Here is an 18,860-nt window from a genome sequence, read left to right as displayed (position 1 = left end):
GTACTGATCTCTATATACAGTGTACTGATCTCTATATACAGAGTACTGACCTCTATATACAGTGTACTGATCTCTATATACAGTGTACTGATCTCTATATACAGTGTACTGATCTCTATATACAGTGTACTGATCTCTATATACAGTGTACTGATCTCTATATACAGTGTACTGATCTCTATATACAGAGTACTGATCTCTATATACAGTGTACTGATCTCTATATAAAGAGTACTGATCTCTATATACAGTGTACTGATCTCTATATACAGAGTACTGACCTCTATATACAGTGTACTGATCTCTATATACAGTGTACTGATCTCTATATACAGTGTACTGATCTCTATATACAGTGTACTGATCTCTATATACAGAGTACTGATCTCTATATACAGTGTACTGATCTCTATATACAGAGTACTGACCTCTATATACAGTGTACTGATCTCTATATACAGTGTACTGATCTCTATATACAGTGTACTGACCTCTATATACAGTGTACTGATCTCTATATACAGAGTACTGATCTCTATATACAGTGTACTGATCTCTATATACAGTGTACTGATCTCTATATACAGTGTACTGATCTCTATATACAGAGTACTGATCTCTATATACAGTGTACTGATCTCTATATAAAGAGTACTGATCTCTATATACAGTGTACTGATCTCTATATACAGAGTACTGACCTCTATATACAGTGTACTGATCTCTATATACAGTGTACTGATCTCTATATACAGTGTACTGATCTCTATATACAGTGTACTGATCTCTATATACAGTGTACTGATCTCTATATACAGTGTACTGATCTCTATATACAGAGTACTGATCTCTATATACAGTGTACTGATCTCTATATAAAGAGTACTGATCTCTATATACAGTGTACTGATCTCTATATACAGAGTACTGACCTCTATATACAGTGTACTGATCTCTATATACAGTGTACTGATCTCTATATACAGTGTACTGATCTCTATATACAGTGTACTGATCTCTATATACAGTGTACTGATCTCTATATACAGTGTACTGATCTCTATATACAGTGTACTGATCTCTATATACAGTGTACTGATCTCTATATACAGAGTACTGATCTCTATATACAGTGTACTGATCTCTATATACAGAGTACTGATCTCTATATACAGTGTACTGATCTCTATATACAGAGTACTGACCTCTATATACAGTGTACTGATCTCTATATACAGTGTACTGACCTCTATATACAGTGTACTGATCTCTATATACAGTGTACTGATCTCTATATACAGTGTACTGATCTCTATATACAGTGTACTGATCTCTATATACAGTGTACTGATCTCTATATACAGAGTACTGATCTCTATATACAGTGTACTGACCTCTATATACAGAGTACTGATCTCTATATACAGTGTACTGATCTCTATATACAGTGTACTGATCTCTATATACAGTGTACTGATCTCTATATACAGTGTACTGATCTCTATATACAGTGTACTGATCTCTATATACAGTGTACTGATCTCTATATACAGAGTACTGATCTCTATATACAGTGTACTGATCTCTATATACAGAGTACTGATCTCTATATACAGTGTACTGATCTCTATATACAGAGTACTGATCTCTATATACAGTGTACTGATCTCTATATACAGTGTACTGATCTCTATATACAGTGTACTGATCTCTATATACAGTGTACTGATCTCTATATACAGTGTACTGATCTCTATATACAGAGTACTGATCTCTATATACAGTGTACTGATCTCTATATACAGTGTACTGATCTCTATATACAGTGTACTGATCTCTATATACAGAGTACTGATCTCTATATACAGAGTACTGACCTCTATATACAGAGTACTGATCTCTATATACAGTGTACTGACCTCTATATACAGTGTACTGATCTCTATATACAGTGTACTGATCTCTATATACAGTGTACTGATCTCTATATACAGTGTACTGATCTCTATATACAGTGTACTGATCTCTATATACAGTGTACTGATCTCTATATACAGTGTACTGATCTCTATATACAGTGTACTGATCTCTATATACAGAGTACTGACCTCTATATACAGTGTACTGATCTCTATATACAGTGTACTGATCTCTATATACAGAGTACTGATTCTCTCTATATACAGAGTACTGATCTCTATATACAGTGTACTGATCTCTATATACAGTGTACTGATCTCTATATACAGTGTACTGATCTCTATATACAGTGTACTGATCTCTATATACAGAGTACTGATCTCTATATACAGTGTACTGATCTCTATATACAGTGTACTGATCTCTATATACAGAGTACTGATCTCTATATACAGAGTACTGATCTCTATATACAGTGTACTGATCTCTATATACAGAGTACTGATCTCTATATACAGTGTACTGATCTCTATATACAGTGTACTGATCTCTATATACAGTGTACTGACCTCTATATACAGAGTACTGATCTCTATATACAGTGTACTGATCTCTATATACAGTGTACTGATCTCTATATACAGTGTACTGATCTCTATATACAGTGTACTGATCTCTATATACAGTGTACTGATCTCTATATACAGTGTACTGATCTCTATATACAGAGTACTGATCTCTATATACAGTGTACTGATCTCTATATACAGTGTACTGATCTCTATATACAGTGTACTGATCTCTATATACAGAGTACTGATCTCTATATACAGAGTACTGATCTCTATATACAGAGTACTGATCTCTATATACAGTGTACTGATCTCTATATACAGTGTACTGATCTCTATATACAGAGTACTGATCTCTATATACAGTGTACTGATCTTTATATACAGTGTACTGATCTCTATATACAGTGTACTGACCTCTATATACAGTGTACTGACCTCTATATACAGAGTACTGATCTCTATATACAGTGTACTGATCTCTATATACAGAGTACTGATCTCTATATACAGTGTACTGACCTCTATATACAGAGTACTGACCTCTATATACAGTGTACTGATCTCTATATACAGAGTACTGATCTCTATATACAGTGTACTGATCTCTATATACAGAGTACTGATCTCTATATACAGTGTACTGATCTCTATATACAGAGTACTGATCTCTATATACAGTGTACTGATCTCTATATACAGTGTACTGATCTCTATATACAGTGTACTGATCTCTATATACAGAGTACTGATCTCTATATACAGAGTACTGATCTCTATATACAGAGTACTGATCTCTATATACAGTGTACTGATCTCTATATACAGTGTACTGATCTCTATATACAGAGTACTGATCTCTATATACAGTGTACTGATCTTCTATATACAGTGTACTGATCTCTATATACAGTGTACTGACCTCTATATACAGTGTACTGACCTCTATATACAGAGTACTGATCTCTATATACAGTGTACTGATCTCTATATACAGAGTACTGACCTCTATATACAGTGTACTGATCTCTATATACAGTGTACTGATCTCTATATACAGAGTACTGATCTCTATATACAGAGTACTGATCTCTATATACAGTGTACTGATCTCTATATACAGTGTACTGATCTCTATATACAGTGTACTGACCTCTATATACAGTGTACTGATCTCTATATACAGAGTACTGATCTCTATATACAGTGTACTGATCTCTATATACAGAGTACTGATCTCTATATACAGTGTACTGATCTCTATATACAGTGTACTGATCTCTATATACAGTGTACTGACCTCTATATACAGAGTACTGATCTCTATATACAGTGTACTGATCTCTATATACAGAGTACTGATCTCTATATACAGTGTACTGATCTCTATATACAGTGTACTGACCTCTATATACAGAGTACTGATCTCTATATACAGTGTACTGATCTCTATATACAGTGTACTGATCTCTATATACAGAGTACTGATCTCTATATACAGTGTACTGATCTCTATATACAGTGTACTGATCTCTATATACAGTGTACTGATCTCTATATACAGTGTACTGACCTCTATATACAGAGTACTGATCTCTATATACAGTGTACTGATCTCTATATACAGAGTACTGATCTCTATATACAGTGTACTGATCTCTATATACAGTGTACTGACCTCTATATACAGAGTACTGATCTCTATATACAGTGTACTGATCTCTATATACAGTGTACTGATCTCTATATACAGTGTACTGATCTCTATATACAGTGTACTGATCTCTATATACAGTGTACTGATCTCTATATACAGTGTACTGATCTCTATATACAGTGTACTGATCTCTATATACAGTGTACTGATCTCTATATACAGTGTACTGATCTCTATATACAGTGTACTGATCTCTATATACAGAGTACTGATCTCTATATACAGTGTACTGATCTCTATATACAGTGTACTGATCTCTATATACAGTGTACTGATCTCTATATACAGTGTACTGATCTCTATATACAGAGTACTGATCTCTATATACAGAGTACTGATCTCTATATACAGAGTACTGATCTCTATATACAGTGTACTGATCTCTATATACAGTGTACTGATCTCTATATACAGAGTACTGATCTCTATATACAGTGTACTGATCTCTATATACAGAGTACTGATCTCTATATACAGAGTACTGATCTCTATATACAGTGTACTGATCTCTATATACAGTGTACTGATCTCTATATACAGTGTACTGATCTCTATATACAGAGTACTGATCTCTATATACAGAGTACTGATCTCTATATACAGAGTACTGATCTCTATATACAGAGTACTGATCTCTATATACAGTGTACTGATCTCTATATACAGAGTACTGATCTCTATATACAGTGTACTGATCTCTATATACAGAGTACTGACCTCTATATACAGTGTACTGATCTCTATATACAGAGTACTGATCTCTATATACAGAGTACTGATCTCTATATACAGTGTACTGATCTCTATATACAGTGTACTGATCTCTATATACAGTGTACTGATCTCTATATACAGTGTACTGATCTCTATATACAGTGTACTGATCTCTATATACAGAGTACTGATCTCTATATACAGTGTACTGATCTCTATATACAGAGTACTGATCTCTATATACAGAGTACTGATCTCTATATACAGTGTACTGATCTCTATATACAGTGTACTGATCTCTATATACAGAGTACTGATCTCTATATACAGTGTACTGACCTCTATATACAGTGTACTGATCTCTATATACAGTGTACTGATCTCTATATACAGTGTACTGATCTCTATATACAGAGTACTGATCTCTATATACAGTGTACTGATCTCTATATACAGTGTACTGATCTCTATATACAGTGTACTGATCTCTATATACAGTGTACTGATCTCTATATACAGAGTACTGATCTCTATATACAGAGTACTGATCTCTATATACAGTGTACTGATCTCTATATACAGTGTACTGATCTCTATATACAGTGTACTGACCTCTATATACAGTGTACTGACCTCTATATACAGTGTACTGATCTCTATATACAGTGTACTGATCTCTATATACAGTGTACTGATCTCTATATACAGTGTACTGATCTCTATATACAGAGTACTGATCTCTATATACAGTGTACTGATCTCTATATACAGTGTACTGATCTCTATATACAGAGTACTGATCTCTATATACAGAGTACTGATCTCTATATACAGTGTACTGATCTCTATATACAGTGTACTGATCTCTATATACAGTGTACTGACCTCTATATACAGTGTACTGACCTCTATATACAGTGTACTGATCTCTATATACAGTGTACTGATCTCTATATACAGTGTACTGACCTCTATATACAGTGTACTGACCTCTATATACAGTGTACTGATCTCTATATACAGTGTACTGATCTCTATATACAGTGTACTGATCTCTATATACAGTGTACTGATCTCTATATACAGAGTACTGATCTCTATATACAGAGTACTGACCTCTATATACAGTGTACTGATCTCTATATACAGAGTACTGATCTCTATATACAGAGTACTGATCTCTATATACAGTGTACTGATCTCTATATACAGTGTACTGATCTCTATATACAGTGTACTGATCTCTATATACAGTGTACTGATCTCTATATACAGAGTACTGATCTCTATATACAGAGTACTGATCTCTATATACAGTGTACTGATCTCTATATACAGAGTACTGATCTCTATATACAGTGTACTGATCTCTATATACAGTGTACTGACCTCTATATACAGAGTACTGATCTCTATATACAGTGTACTGATCTCTATATACAGTGTACTGATCTCTATATACAGTGTACTGATCTCTATATACAGTGTACTGATCTTTATATACAGAGTACTGATCTCTATATACAGTGTACTGACCTCTATATACAGTGTACTGATCTCTATATACAGTGTACTGATCTCTATATACAGTGTACTGATCTCTATATACAGTGTACTGATCTCTATATACAGTGTACTGACCTCTATATACAGTGTACTGATCTCTATATACAGTGTACTGATCTCTATATACAGTGTACTGATCTCTATATACAGAGTACTGATCTCTATATACAGTGTACTGATCTCTATATACAGTGTACTGATCTCTATATACAGTGTACTGATCTCTATATACAGTGTACTGATCTCTATATACAGTGTACTGATCTCTATATACAGTGTACTGATCTCTATATACAGTGTACTGATCTCTATATACAGTGTACTGATCTTTATATACAGAGTACTGATCTCTATATACAGTGTACTGACCTCTATATACAGTGTACTGATCTCTATATACAGTGTACTGATCTCTATATACAGTGTACTGATCTCTATATACAGTGTACTGATCTCTATATACAGTGTACTGACCTCTATATACAGTGTACTGATCTCTATATACAGTGTACTGATCTCTATATACAGTGTACTGATCTCTATATACAGAGTACTGATCTCTATATACAGAGTACTGATCTCTATATACAGTGTACTGACCTCTATATACAGAGTACTGATCTCTATATACAGTGTACTGATCTTTATATACAGAGCCCTGCACAGCCACTAATGTCCCATTTTCCAATCTCTCTCACTGACTCATGTTTAGCTCCACCCACTGACTAGATTTTTCTTCTACGCTTCCGACGATTGGAAGATAACAGGAAGTGACGTCATATCACCGCGTTGTTAGTTCTTGGCTGCTGCGCGTGCGCTCTTGGGGAAAGTGTCTGTATTATTATCAAATTGAGTGAACCGGAGCCAAGCGGGAAACATCAGCTGTTACCGGAGAGCGAGGAGGACGGTGCTGCACCATTGCGGTAGGGTATTGGTTCTGTGTATTGTATTGGAATTTACGTGGTCGTGTATTGTAGATGTGTATATTATACAGGAAAATACGGGGCAGTATAGTATAGATGTGTGTATTATAGAGGAATATACGGGGCAGTATAGTATAGATGTGTGTATTATACAGGAATATACGGGGCAGTATAGTATAGATGTGTGTATTATACAGGAATATATGGGGCAGTATAGTATAGATGTGTGTATATTATACAGGAATATACGGGGCAGTATAGTATAGATGTGTGTATTATACAGGAATATACGGGGCAGTATAGTATAGATGTGTGTATTATACAGGAATATATGGGGCAGTATAGTATAGATGTGTGTATATTATACAGGAATATACGGGGCAGTATAGTATAGATGTGTGTATTATACAGGAATATACGGGGCAGTATAGTATAGATGTGTGTATTATACAGGAATATACGGGGCAGTATAGTATAGATGTGTGTATTATACAGGAATATACGGGGCAGTATAGTATAGATGTGTGTATTATACAGGAATATACGGGGCAGTATAGTATAGATGTGTGTATTATACAGGAATATACGGGGCAGTATAGTATAGATGTGTGTATTATACAGGAATATACGGGGCAGTATAGTATAGATGTGTGTATTATACAGGAATATACGGGGCAGTATAGTATAGATGTGTGTATTATAGAGGAATATACGGGGCAGTATAGTATAGATGTGTGTATTATACAGGAATATACGGGGCAGTATAGTATAGATGTGTGTATTATAGAGGAATATACGGGGCAGTATAGTATAGATGTGTGTATATTATACAGGAATATACGGGGCAGTATAGTATAGATGTGTGTATTATGCAGGAACATACGGGGCAGTATTGTATAGATGTGTGTATATTATACAGGAATATACGGGGCAGTATAGTATAGATGTGTATATTATACAGGAATATACGGGGCAGTATAGTATAGATGTGTGTATTATACAGGAATATACGGGGCAGTATAGTATAGATGTGTGTATTATACAGGAATATACGGGGCAGTATTGTATAGATGTGTGTATATTATACAGGAATATACGGGGCAGTATAGTATAGATGTGTGTATATTATACAGGAATATACGGGGCAGTATAGTATAGATGTGTGTATTATACAGGAATATACGGGGCAGTATAGTATAGATGTGTATATTATACAGGAATATACGGGGCAGTATTGTATAGATGTGTGTATATTATACAGGAATATACGGGGCAGTATAGTATAGATGTGTGTATATTATACAGGAATATACGGGGCAGTATAGTATAGATGTGTGTATTATACAGGAATATACGGGGCAGTATAGTATAGATGTGTGTATTATAGAGGAATATACGGGGCAGTATAGTATAGATGTGTGTATTATACAGGAATATACGGGGCAGTATAGTATAGATGTGTATATTATACAGGAATATACGGGGCAGTATAGTATAGATGTGTGTATTATACAGGAATATACGGGGCAGTATAGTATAGATGTGTATATTATACAGGAATATACGGGGCAGTATAGTATAGATGTGTGTATTATAGAGGAATATACGGGGCAGTATAGTATAGATGTGTATATTATACAGGAATATACGGGGCAGTATAGTATAGATGTGTGTATTATACAGGAATATACGGGGCAGTATAGTATAGATGTGTGTATTATAGAGGAATATACGGGGCAGTATAGTATAGATGTGTGTATTATACAGGAATATACGGGGCAGTATAGTATAGATGTGTGTATTATACAGGAATATACGGGGCAGTATAGTATAGATGTGTGTATTATACAGGAATATACGGGGCAGTATAGTATAGATGTGTGTATTATACAGGAATATACGGGGCAGTATAGTATAGATGTGTGTATTATACAGGAATATACGGGGCAGTATAGTATAGATGTGTGTATTATACAGGAATATACGGGGCAGTATAGTATAGATGTGTGTATTATACAGGAATATACGGGGCAGTATAGTATAGATGTGTGTATTATACAGGAATATACGGGGCAGTATAGTATAGATGTGTGTATTATAGAGGAATATACGGGGCAGTATAGTATAGATGTGTGTATATTATACAGGAATATACGGGGCAGTATAGTATAGATGTGTGTATTATGCAGGAACATACGGGGCAGTATTGTATAGATGTGTGTATATTATACAGGAATATACGGGGCAGTATTGTATAGATGTGTGTATATTATACAGGAATATACGGGGCAGTATAGTATAGATGTGTGTATATTATACAGGAATATACGGGGCAGTATTGTATAGATGTGTGTATTATAGAGGAATATATGGGGCAGTATAGTATAGATGTGTGTATATTATACAGGAATATACGGGGCAGTATAGTATAGATGTGTGTATTATAGAGGAATATATGGGGCAGTATAGTATAGATGTGTGTATATTATACAGGAATATATGGGGCAGTATAGTATAGATGTGTGTATTATACAGGAATATACGGGGCAGTATAGTATAGATGTGTGTATTATAGAGGAATATACGGGGCAGTATAGTATAGATGTGTGTATTATAGAGGAATATACGGGGCAGTATAGTATAGATGTGTGTATTATAGAGGAATATACGGGGCAGTATAGTATAGATGTGTGTATTATACAGGAATATACGGGGCAGTATAGTATAGATGTGTGTATTATACAGGAATATACGGGGCAGTATAGTATAGATGTGTGTATTATAGAGGAATATACGGGGCAGTATAGTATAGATGTGTGTATTATACAGGAATATACGGGGCAGTATAGTATAGATGTGTGTATTATACAGGAATATACGGGGCAGTATAGTATAGATGTGTGTATATTATACAGGAATATACGGGGCAGTATGGTATAGATGTGTGTATATTATACAGGAATATACGGGGCAGTATAGTATAGATGTGTGTATTATAGAGGAATATACCGGGCAGTATAGTATAGATGTGTGTATTATACAGGAATATACGGGGCAGTATAGTATAGATGTGTGTATATTATACAGGAATATACGGGGCAGTATAGTATAGATGTGTGTGTATTATACAGGAATATACGGGGCAGTATAGTATAGATGTGTGTATTATAGAGGAATATACGGGGCAGTATAGTATAGATGTGTGTATTATACAGGAATATACGGGGCAGTATAGTATAGATGTGTGTATTATACAGGAATATACGGGGCAGTATAGTATAGATGTGTGTATTATACAGGAATATACGGGGCAGTATAGTATAGATGTGTGTATTATACAGGAATATACGGGGCAGTATAGTATAGATGTGTGTATTATACAGGAATATACGGGGCAGTATAGTATAGATGTGTGTATTATAGAGGAATATACGGGGCAGTATAGTATAGATGTGTGTATTATACAGGAATATACGGGGCAGTATAGTATAGATGTGTGTATTATACAGGAATATACGGGGCAGTATAGTATAGATGTGTGTATTATACAGGAATATACGGGGCAGTATAGTATAGATGTGTGTATTATACAGGAATATACGGGGCAGTATAGTATAGATGTGTGTATTATACAGGAATATACGGGGCAGTATAGTATAGATGTGTGTATTATACAGGAATATACGGGGCAGTATAGTATAGATGTGTGTATTATACAGGAATATACGGGGCAGTATAGTATAGATGTGTGTATTATAGAGGAATATACGGGGCAGTATAGTATAGATGTGTGTATATTATACAGGAATATACGGGGCAGTATAGTATAGATGTGTGTATTATGCAGGAACATACGGGGCAGTATTGTATAGATGTGTGTATATTATACAGGAATATACGGGGCAGTATTGTATAGATGTGTGTATATTATACAGGAATATACGGGGCAGTATAGTATAGATGTGTGTATATTATACAGGAATATATGGGGCAGTATAGTATAGATGTGTGTATTATACAGGAATATACGGGGCAGTATAGTATAGATGTGTGTATTATAGAGGAATATACGGGGCAGTATAGTATAGATGTGTGTATTATAGAGGAATATACGGGGCAGTATAGTATAGATGTGTGTATTATAGAGGAATATACGGGGCAGTATAGTATAGATGTGTGTATTATACAGGAATATACGGGGCAGTATAGTATAGATGTGTGTATTATACAGGAATATACGGGGCAGTATAGTATAGATGTGTGTATTATAGAGGAATATACGGGGCAGTATAGTATAGATGTGTGTATTATACAGGAATATACGGGGCAGTATAGTATAGATGTGTGTATTATACAGGAATATACGGGGCAGTATAGTATAGATGTGTGTATTATACAGGAATATACGGGGCAGTATAGTATAGATGTGTGTATTATACAGGAATATACGGGGCAGTATAGTATAGATGTGTGTATTATACAGGAATATACGGGGCAGTATAGTATAGATGTGTGTATTATACAGGAATATACGGGGCAGTATAGTATAGATGTGTGTATATTATACAGGAATATGCGGGGCAGTATAGTATAGATGTGTATATTATACAGGAATATACGGGGCAGTATAGTATAGATGTGTGTATATTATACAGGAATATACGGGGCAGTATAGTATAGATGTGTGTATTATACAGGAATATATGGGGCAGTATCGTATAGATGTGTGTATTATACAGGAATATACGGGGCAGTATAGTATTGATGTGTGTATATTATACAGGAATATACGGGGCAGTATAGTATAGATGTGTGTATTATAGAGGAATATACGGGGCAGTATAGTATAGATGTGTGTATTATACAGGAATATACGGGGCAGTATAGTATAGATGTGTGTATATTATACAGGAATATACGGGGCAGTATAGTATAGATGTGTGTATATTATACAGGAATATGCGGGGCAGTATAGTATAGATGTGTATATTATACAGGAATATACAGGGCAGTATAGTATAGATGTGTGTATTATAGAAGAATATACGGGGCAGTATAGTATAGATGTGTGTATTATAGAGGTATATACGGGGCAGTATAGTATAGATGTGTATATTATACAGGAATATACAGGGCAGTATAGTATAGATGTGTGTATTATAGAAGAATATACGGGGCAGTATAGTATAGATGTGTGTATTATAGAGGAATATACGGGGCAGTATAGTATAGATGTGTGTATTATAGAGGTATATACGGGGCAGTATAGTATAGATGTGTATATTATACAGGAATATACGGGGCAGTATAGTATAGATGTGTGTATTATAGAGGAATATACGGGGCAGTATAGTATAGATGTGTGTATTATAGAGGAATATACGGGGCAGTATAGTATAGATGTGTGTATATTATACAGGAATATACGGGGCAGTATAGTATAGATGTGTGTATTATAGAGGAATATACGGGGCAGTATAGTATAGATGTGTGTATTATAGAGGAATATACGGGGCAGTATAGTATAGATGTGTGTATATTATACAGGAATATACGGGGCAGTATAGTATAGATGTGTGTATTATAGAGGAATATACGGGGCAGTATAGTATAGATGTGTGTATATTATACAGGAATATACGGGGCAGTATAGTATAGGTGTGTATTATAGAGGAATATACGGGGCAGTATAGTATAGATGTGTATATTATACAGGAATATACGGGGCAGTATAGTATAGATGTGTGTATTATAGAGGAATATACGGGGCAGTATAGTATAGATGTGTATATTATACAGGAATATACGGGGCAGTATAGTATAGATGTGTGTATATTATACAGGAATATGCGGGGCAGTATAGTATAGATGTGTGTATTATAGAGGATTATACGGGGCAGTATAGTATAGATGTGTGTATTATAGAGGAATATACGGGGCAGTATAGTATAGATGTGTGTATATTATACAGGAATATACGGGGCAGTATAGTATAGGTGTGTATTATAGAGGAATATACGGGGCAGTATAGTATAGATGTGTATATTATACAGGAATGTACGGGGCAGTATAGTATAGATGTGTGTATATTATACAGGAATATGCGGGGCAGTATAGTATAGATGTGTGTATTATACAGGAATATACGGGGCAGTATAGTATAGATGTGTGTATTATAGAGGAATATACGGGGCAGTATAGTATAGATGTGTGTATATTATACAGGAATATACGGGGCAGTATAGTATAGATGTGTGTATATTATACAGGAATATACGAGGCAGTATAGTATAGATGTGTGTATTATGCAGGAATATACGGGGCAGTATAGTATAGATGTGTGTATTATAGAGGAATATACGGGGCAGTATATTATAGATGTGTATATTATACAGGAATATACGGGGCAGTATAGTATAGATGTGTGTATTGTAGAGGTATATACGGGGCAGTATAGTATAGATGTGTATATTATACAGGAATATACGGGGCAGTATAGTATAGATGTGTGTATTATAGAAGAATATACGGGGCAGTATAGTATAGATGTGTGTATTATAGAGGAATATACGGGGCAGTATAGTATAGATGTGTGTATTATAGAGGTATATACGGGGCAGTATAGTATAGATGTGTACATTATACAGGAATATACGGGGCAGTATAGTATAGATGTGTGTATTATAGAGGAATATACGGGGCAGTATAGTATAGATGTGTGTATATTATACAGGAATATACGGGGCAGTATAGTATAGATGTGTGTATTATAGAGGAATATACGGGGCAGTATAGTATAGATGTGTGTATATTATACAGGAATATACGGGGCAGTATAGTATAGATGTGTGTATTATAGAGGAATATACGGGGCAGTATAGTATAGATGTACGTATATTATAAAGGAATATGCGGGGCAGTATAGTATAGATGTGTGTATTATACAGGAATATACGGGGCAGTATAGTATAGATGTGTGTATTATAGAGGAATATACGGGGCAGTATAGTATAGATGTGTGTATATTATACAGGAATATACGGGGCAGTATAGTATAGATGTGTGTATTATAGAGGAATATACGGGGCAGTATAGTAAAGATGTGTATATTATACAGGAATATACGGGGCAGTATAGTATAGATGTGTATATTATACAGGAATATACGGGGCAGTATAGTATAGATGTGTGTATATTATACAGGAATATACGGGGCAGTATAGTATAGATGTGTGTATATTATACAGGAATATACGAGGCAGTATAGTATAGATGTGTGTATTATAGAGGTATATACGGGGCAGTATAGTATAGATGTGTATATTATACAGGAATATACGGGGCAGTATAGTATAGATGTGTGTATTATAGAGGAATATATGGGGCAGTATATTATAGATGTGTATATTATACAGGAATATACGGGGCAGTATAGTATAGATGTGTGTATTATAGAGGAATATACGGGGCAGTATAGTATAGATGTGTGTATATTATACAGGAATATACGGGGCAGTATAGTATAGATGTGTGTATTATAGAGGAATATACGGGGCAGTATAGTATAGATGTGTGTATTATAGAGGAATATACGGGGCAGTATACTATAGATGTGTGTATTATAGAGGAATATACGGGGCAGTATAGTATAGATGTGTCTATATTATACAGGAATATACGGGGCAGTATAGTATAGATGTGTGTATATTATACAGGAATATACGGGGCAGTATAGTATAGATGTGTGTATATTATACAGGAATATACGGGGCAGTATAGTATAGATGTTTGTATTATAGAGGAATATACGGGGCAGTATAGTATAGATGTGTGTATATTATACAGGAATATACGGGGCAGTAAAGTATAGATGTGTGTATTATAGAGGAATATACGGGGCAGTATAGTATAGATGTGTGTATTATACAGGAATATACGGGGCAGTATAGTATAGATGTTTGTATTATACAGGAATATACGGGGCAGTATAGTATAGATGTGTGTATTATAGAGGAATATACGGGGCAGTATAGTATAGATGTGTGTATTATACAGGAATATACGGTGCAGTATAGTATAGATGTGTATATTATACAGGAATATACGGGGCAGTATAGTATAGATGTGTATATTATACAGGAATATACGGGGCAGTATAGATGTGTGTATATTATACAGGAATATACGGGGCAGTATAGTATAGATGTGTGTATATTATACAGGAATATACGGGGCAGTATAGTATAGATGTGTGTATATTATACAGGAATATACGGGGCAGTATAGTATAGATGTGTGTATATTATACAGGAATATACGGGGCAGTATAGTATAGATGTGTGTATATTATACAGGAATATACGGGGCAGTATAGTATAGATGTGTGTATTATAGAGGAATATACGGGGCAGTATAGTATAGATGTGTGTATTATACAGGAATATACGGGGCAGTATGGTATAGATGTGTGTATATTATACAGGAATATACGGGGCAGTATAGTATAAATGTGTGTATATTATACAGGAATATACGGGGCAGTATAGTATAGTTGTGTGTATATTAAACAGGAATATACGGGGCAGTATAGTATAGATGTGTGTATATTATACAGGAATATACGGGGCAGTATAGTATAAATGTGTGTATATTATACAGGAATATACGGGGCAGTATAGTATAGATGTGTGTATTATACAGGAATATACGGGGCAGTATAGTATAGATGTGTGTATTATACAGGAATATACGGGGCAGTATAGTATAGATGTGTGTATTATACAGGAATATACGGGGCAGTATAGTATAGATGTGTGTGTTATACAGGAATATACGGGGCAGTATAGTATAGATGTGTGTATTATACAGGAATATACGGGGCAGTATAGTATAGATGTGTATATTATACAGGAATATACGGGGCAGTATAGTATAGATGTGTGTATATTATACAGGAATATACGAGGCAGTATAGTATAGATGTGTGTATTATAGAGGAATATACGGGGCAGTATAGTATAGATGTGTGTATTATACAGGAATATACGGGGCAGTATGGTATAGATGTGTGTATATTATACAGGAATATACGGGGCAGTATAGTATAAATGTGTGTATATTATACAGGAATATACGGGGCAGTATAGTATAGTTGTGTGTATATTAAACAGGAATATACGGGGCAGTATAGTATAGATGTGTGTATATTATACAGGAATATACGGGGCAGTATAGTATAAATGTGTGTATATTATACAGGAATATACGGGGCAGTATAGTATAGATGTGTGTGTTATACAGGAATATACGGGGCAGTATAGTATAGATGTGTGTATTATACAGGAATATACGGGGCAGTATAGTATAGATGTGTATATTATACAGGAATATACGGGGCAGTATAGTATAGATGTTTGTATATTATACAGGAATATACGAGGCAGTATAGTATAGATGTGTGTATTATACAGGAATATACGGGGCAGTATAGTATAGATGTGTGTATTATAGAGGAATGTTTTTTACATCTTTTACTAGCACTTGCGGATTACTGCAACATTTTTTCAAACTGAGTGTTTTTGGTTTTACTATTCTCTTTTGTGTCTTCAGGTTTCTTGGTGGTGTGTGAACATGATCATACAGACTTGTTCACTGTGCAAGTTGCCCATGTGTTCCTGTTTCCATAATTGTTCTCTTGTGTCTACAAGACTGGGGAGTTCCACCACTCCTCTTGGGCTATCTGCACAAAAGCTGTTCTACCCTGTATGCACACATGGATTTTTCCTCTCTGAACCCTGTTCACACAGGTTATATACAGATGATCAGGTTTTTAAATACATCAGATAGGGATTGCATACATTAGTTAGGACTGCTCTGATAAGGGTATACCGTGAAGATTGGTAGAGCAGCTTAGTATACATTTTTTGCAAAAAACGTATCAACCAAATACCCTGTTTTTTACATCTTTTACTAGCACTTGCGGATTACTGCAACATTTTTTCAAACTGAGTGTTTTTGGTTTTACTATTCTCTTTTGTGTCTTCTAGTATAGATGTGTGTATTATAGAGGAATATACGGGGCAGTATAGTATAGATGTGTGTATTATAGAGGAATATACGGGGCAGTATAGTATAGATGTGTGTATATTATACAGGAATATACGGGGCAGTATAGTATAGATGTGTGTATTATAGAGGAATATACGGGGCAGTATAGTATAGATGTGTGTATTATACAGGAATATACGGGGCAGTATAGTATAGATGTGTGTATATTATACAGGAATATACGGGGCAGTATAGTATAGATGTGTGTATATTATACAGGAATATACGGGGCAGTATAGTATAGATGTGTGTATATTATACAGGAATATACGGGGCAGTATAGTATAGATGTGTGTATTATACAGGAATATACGGGGCAGTATAGTATAGATGTGTGTATATTATACAGGAATATACGGGGCAGTATAGTATAGATGTGTGTATTATACAGGAATATACGGGGCAGTATAGTATAGATGTGTGTATTATAGAGGAATATACGGGGCAGTATAGTATAGATGTGTGTATTATACAGGAATATACGGGGCAGTATAGTATAGATGTGTGTATATTATACAGGAATATACGGGGCAGTATAGTATAGATGTGTGTATTATACAGGAATATACGGGGCAGTATAGTATAGATGTGTGTATTATACAGGAATATACGGGGCAGTATAGTATAGATGTGTGTATTATACAGGAATATACGGGGCAGTATAGTATAGATGTGTGTATTATACAGGAATATACGGGGCAGTATAGTATAGATGTGTATATTATACAGGAATATACGGGGCAGTATAGTATAGATGTGTGTATATTATACAGGAATATGCGGGGCAGTATAGTATAGATGTGTATATTATACAGGAATATACGGGGCAGTATAGTATAGATGTGTGTATATTATACAGGAATATACGGGGCAGTATAGTATAGATGTGTGTATTATACAGGAATATACGGGGCAGTATAGTATAGATGTGTGTATTATACAGGAATATACGGGGCAGTATAGTATTGATGTGTGTATATTATACAGGAATATACAGGGCAGTATAGTATAGATGTGTGTATTATAGAGGATTATACGGGGCAGTATAGTATAGATGTGTGTATTATAGAGGAATATACGGGGCAGTATAGTATAGATGTGTGTATATTATACAGGAATATACGGGGCAGTATAGTATAGGTGTGTATTATAGAGGAATATACGGGGCAGTATAGTATAGATGTGTATATTATCCAGGAATATACGGGGCAGTATAGTATAGATGTGTGTATTATAGAGGAATATACGGGGCAGTATAGTATAGATGTGTGTATATTATACAGGAATATGCGGGGCAGTATAGTATAGATGTGTGTATTATACAGGAATATACGGGGCAGT

The 18,860-nt window shown here is 34.8% G+C and overlaps 1 protein-coding gene across 5 annotated transcripts in view; it reads left to right on the top strand.

Moving 5' to 3' along the window:
* The first annotated feature begins 7,264 nt into the window (after nt 1–7,264).
* Nucleotides 7,265–18,860, top strand: part of GON4L (gon-4 like) — a 46,377-nt gene continuing 34,781 nt past the window's right edge. For 2 of the 5 annotated variants that reach the window (XM_069726049.1, XM_069726028.1), the window contains exon 1: nt 7,274–7,412. The gene's annotated coding sequence lies outside the window, so the exon portion shown is untranslated. Of the gene's footprint in view, nt 7,413–18,860 lie in introns of all 5 variants that reach the window. The other 3 variants (XM_069726068.1, XM_069726059.1, XM_069726039.1) reach the window with 2 other exon arrangements.

The sequence above is a fragment of the Ranitomeya imitator genome, chromosome 1, assembly GCF_032444005.1.
Source record: "Ranitomeya imitator isolate aRanImi1 chromosome 1, aRanImi1.pri, whole genome shotgun sequence".
NCBI lineage: Eukaryota > Metazoa > Chordata > Amphibia > Anura > Dendrobatidae > Ranitomeya > Ranitomeya imitator.
Note: the sequence above shows the minus strand (reverse complement) of the source record. Positions and strands in the feature narration are given on the sequence as shown.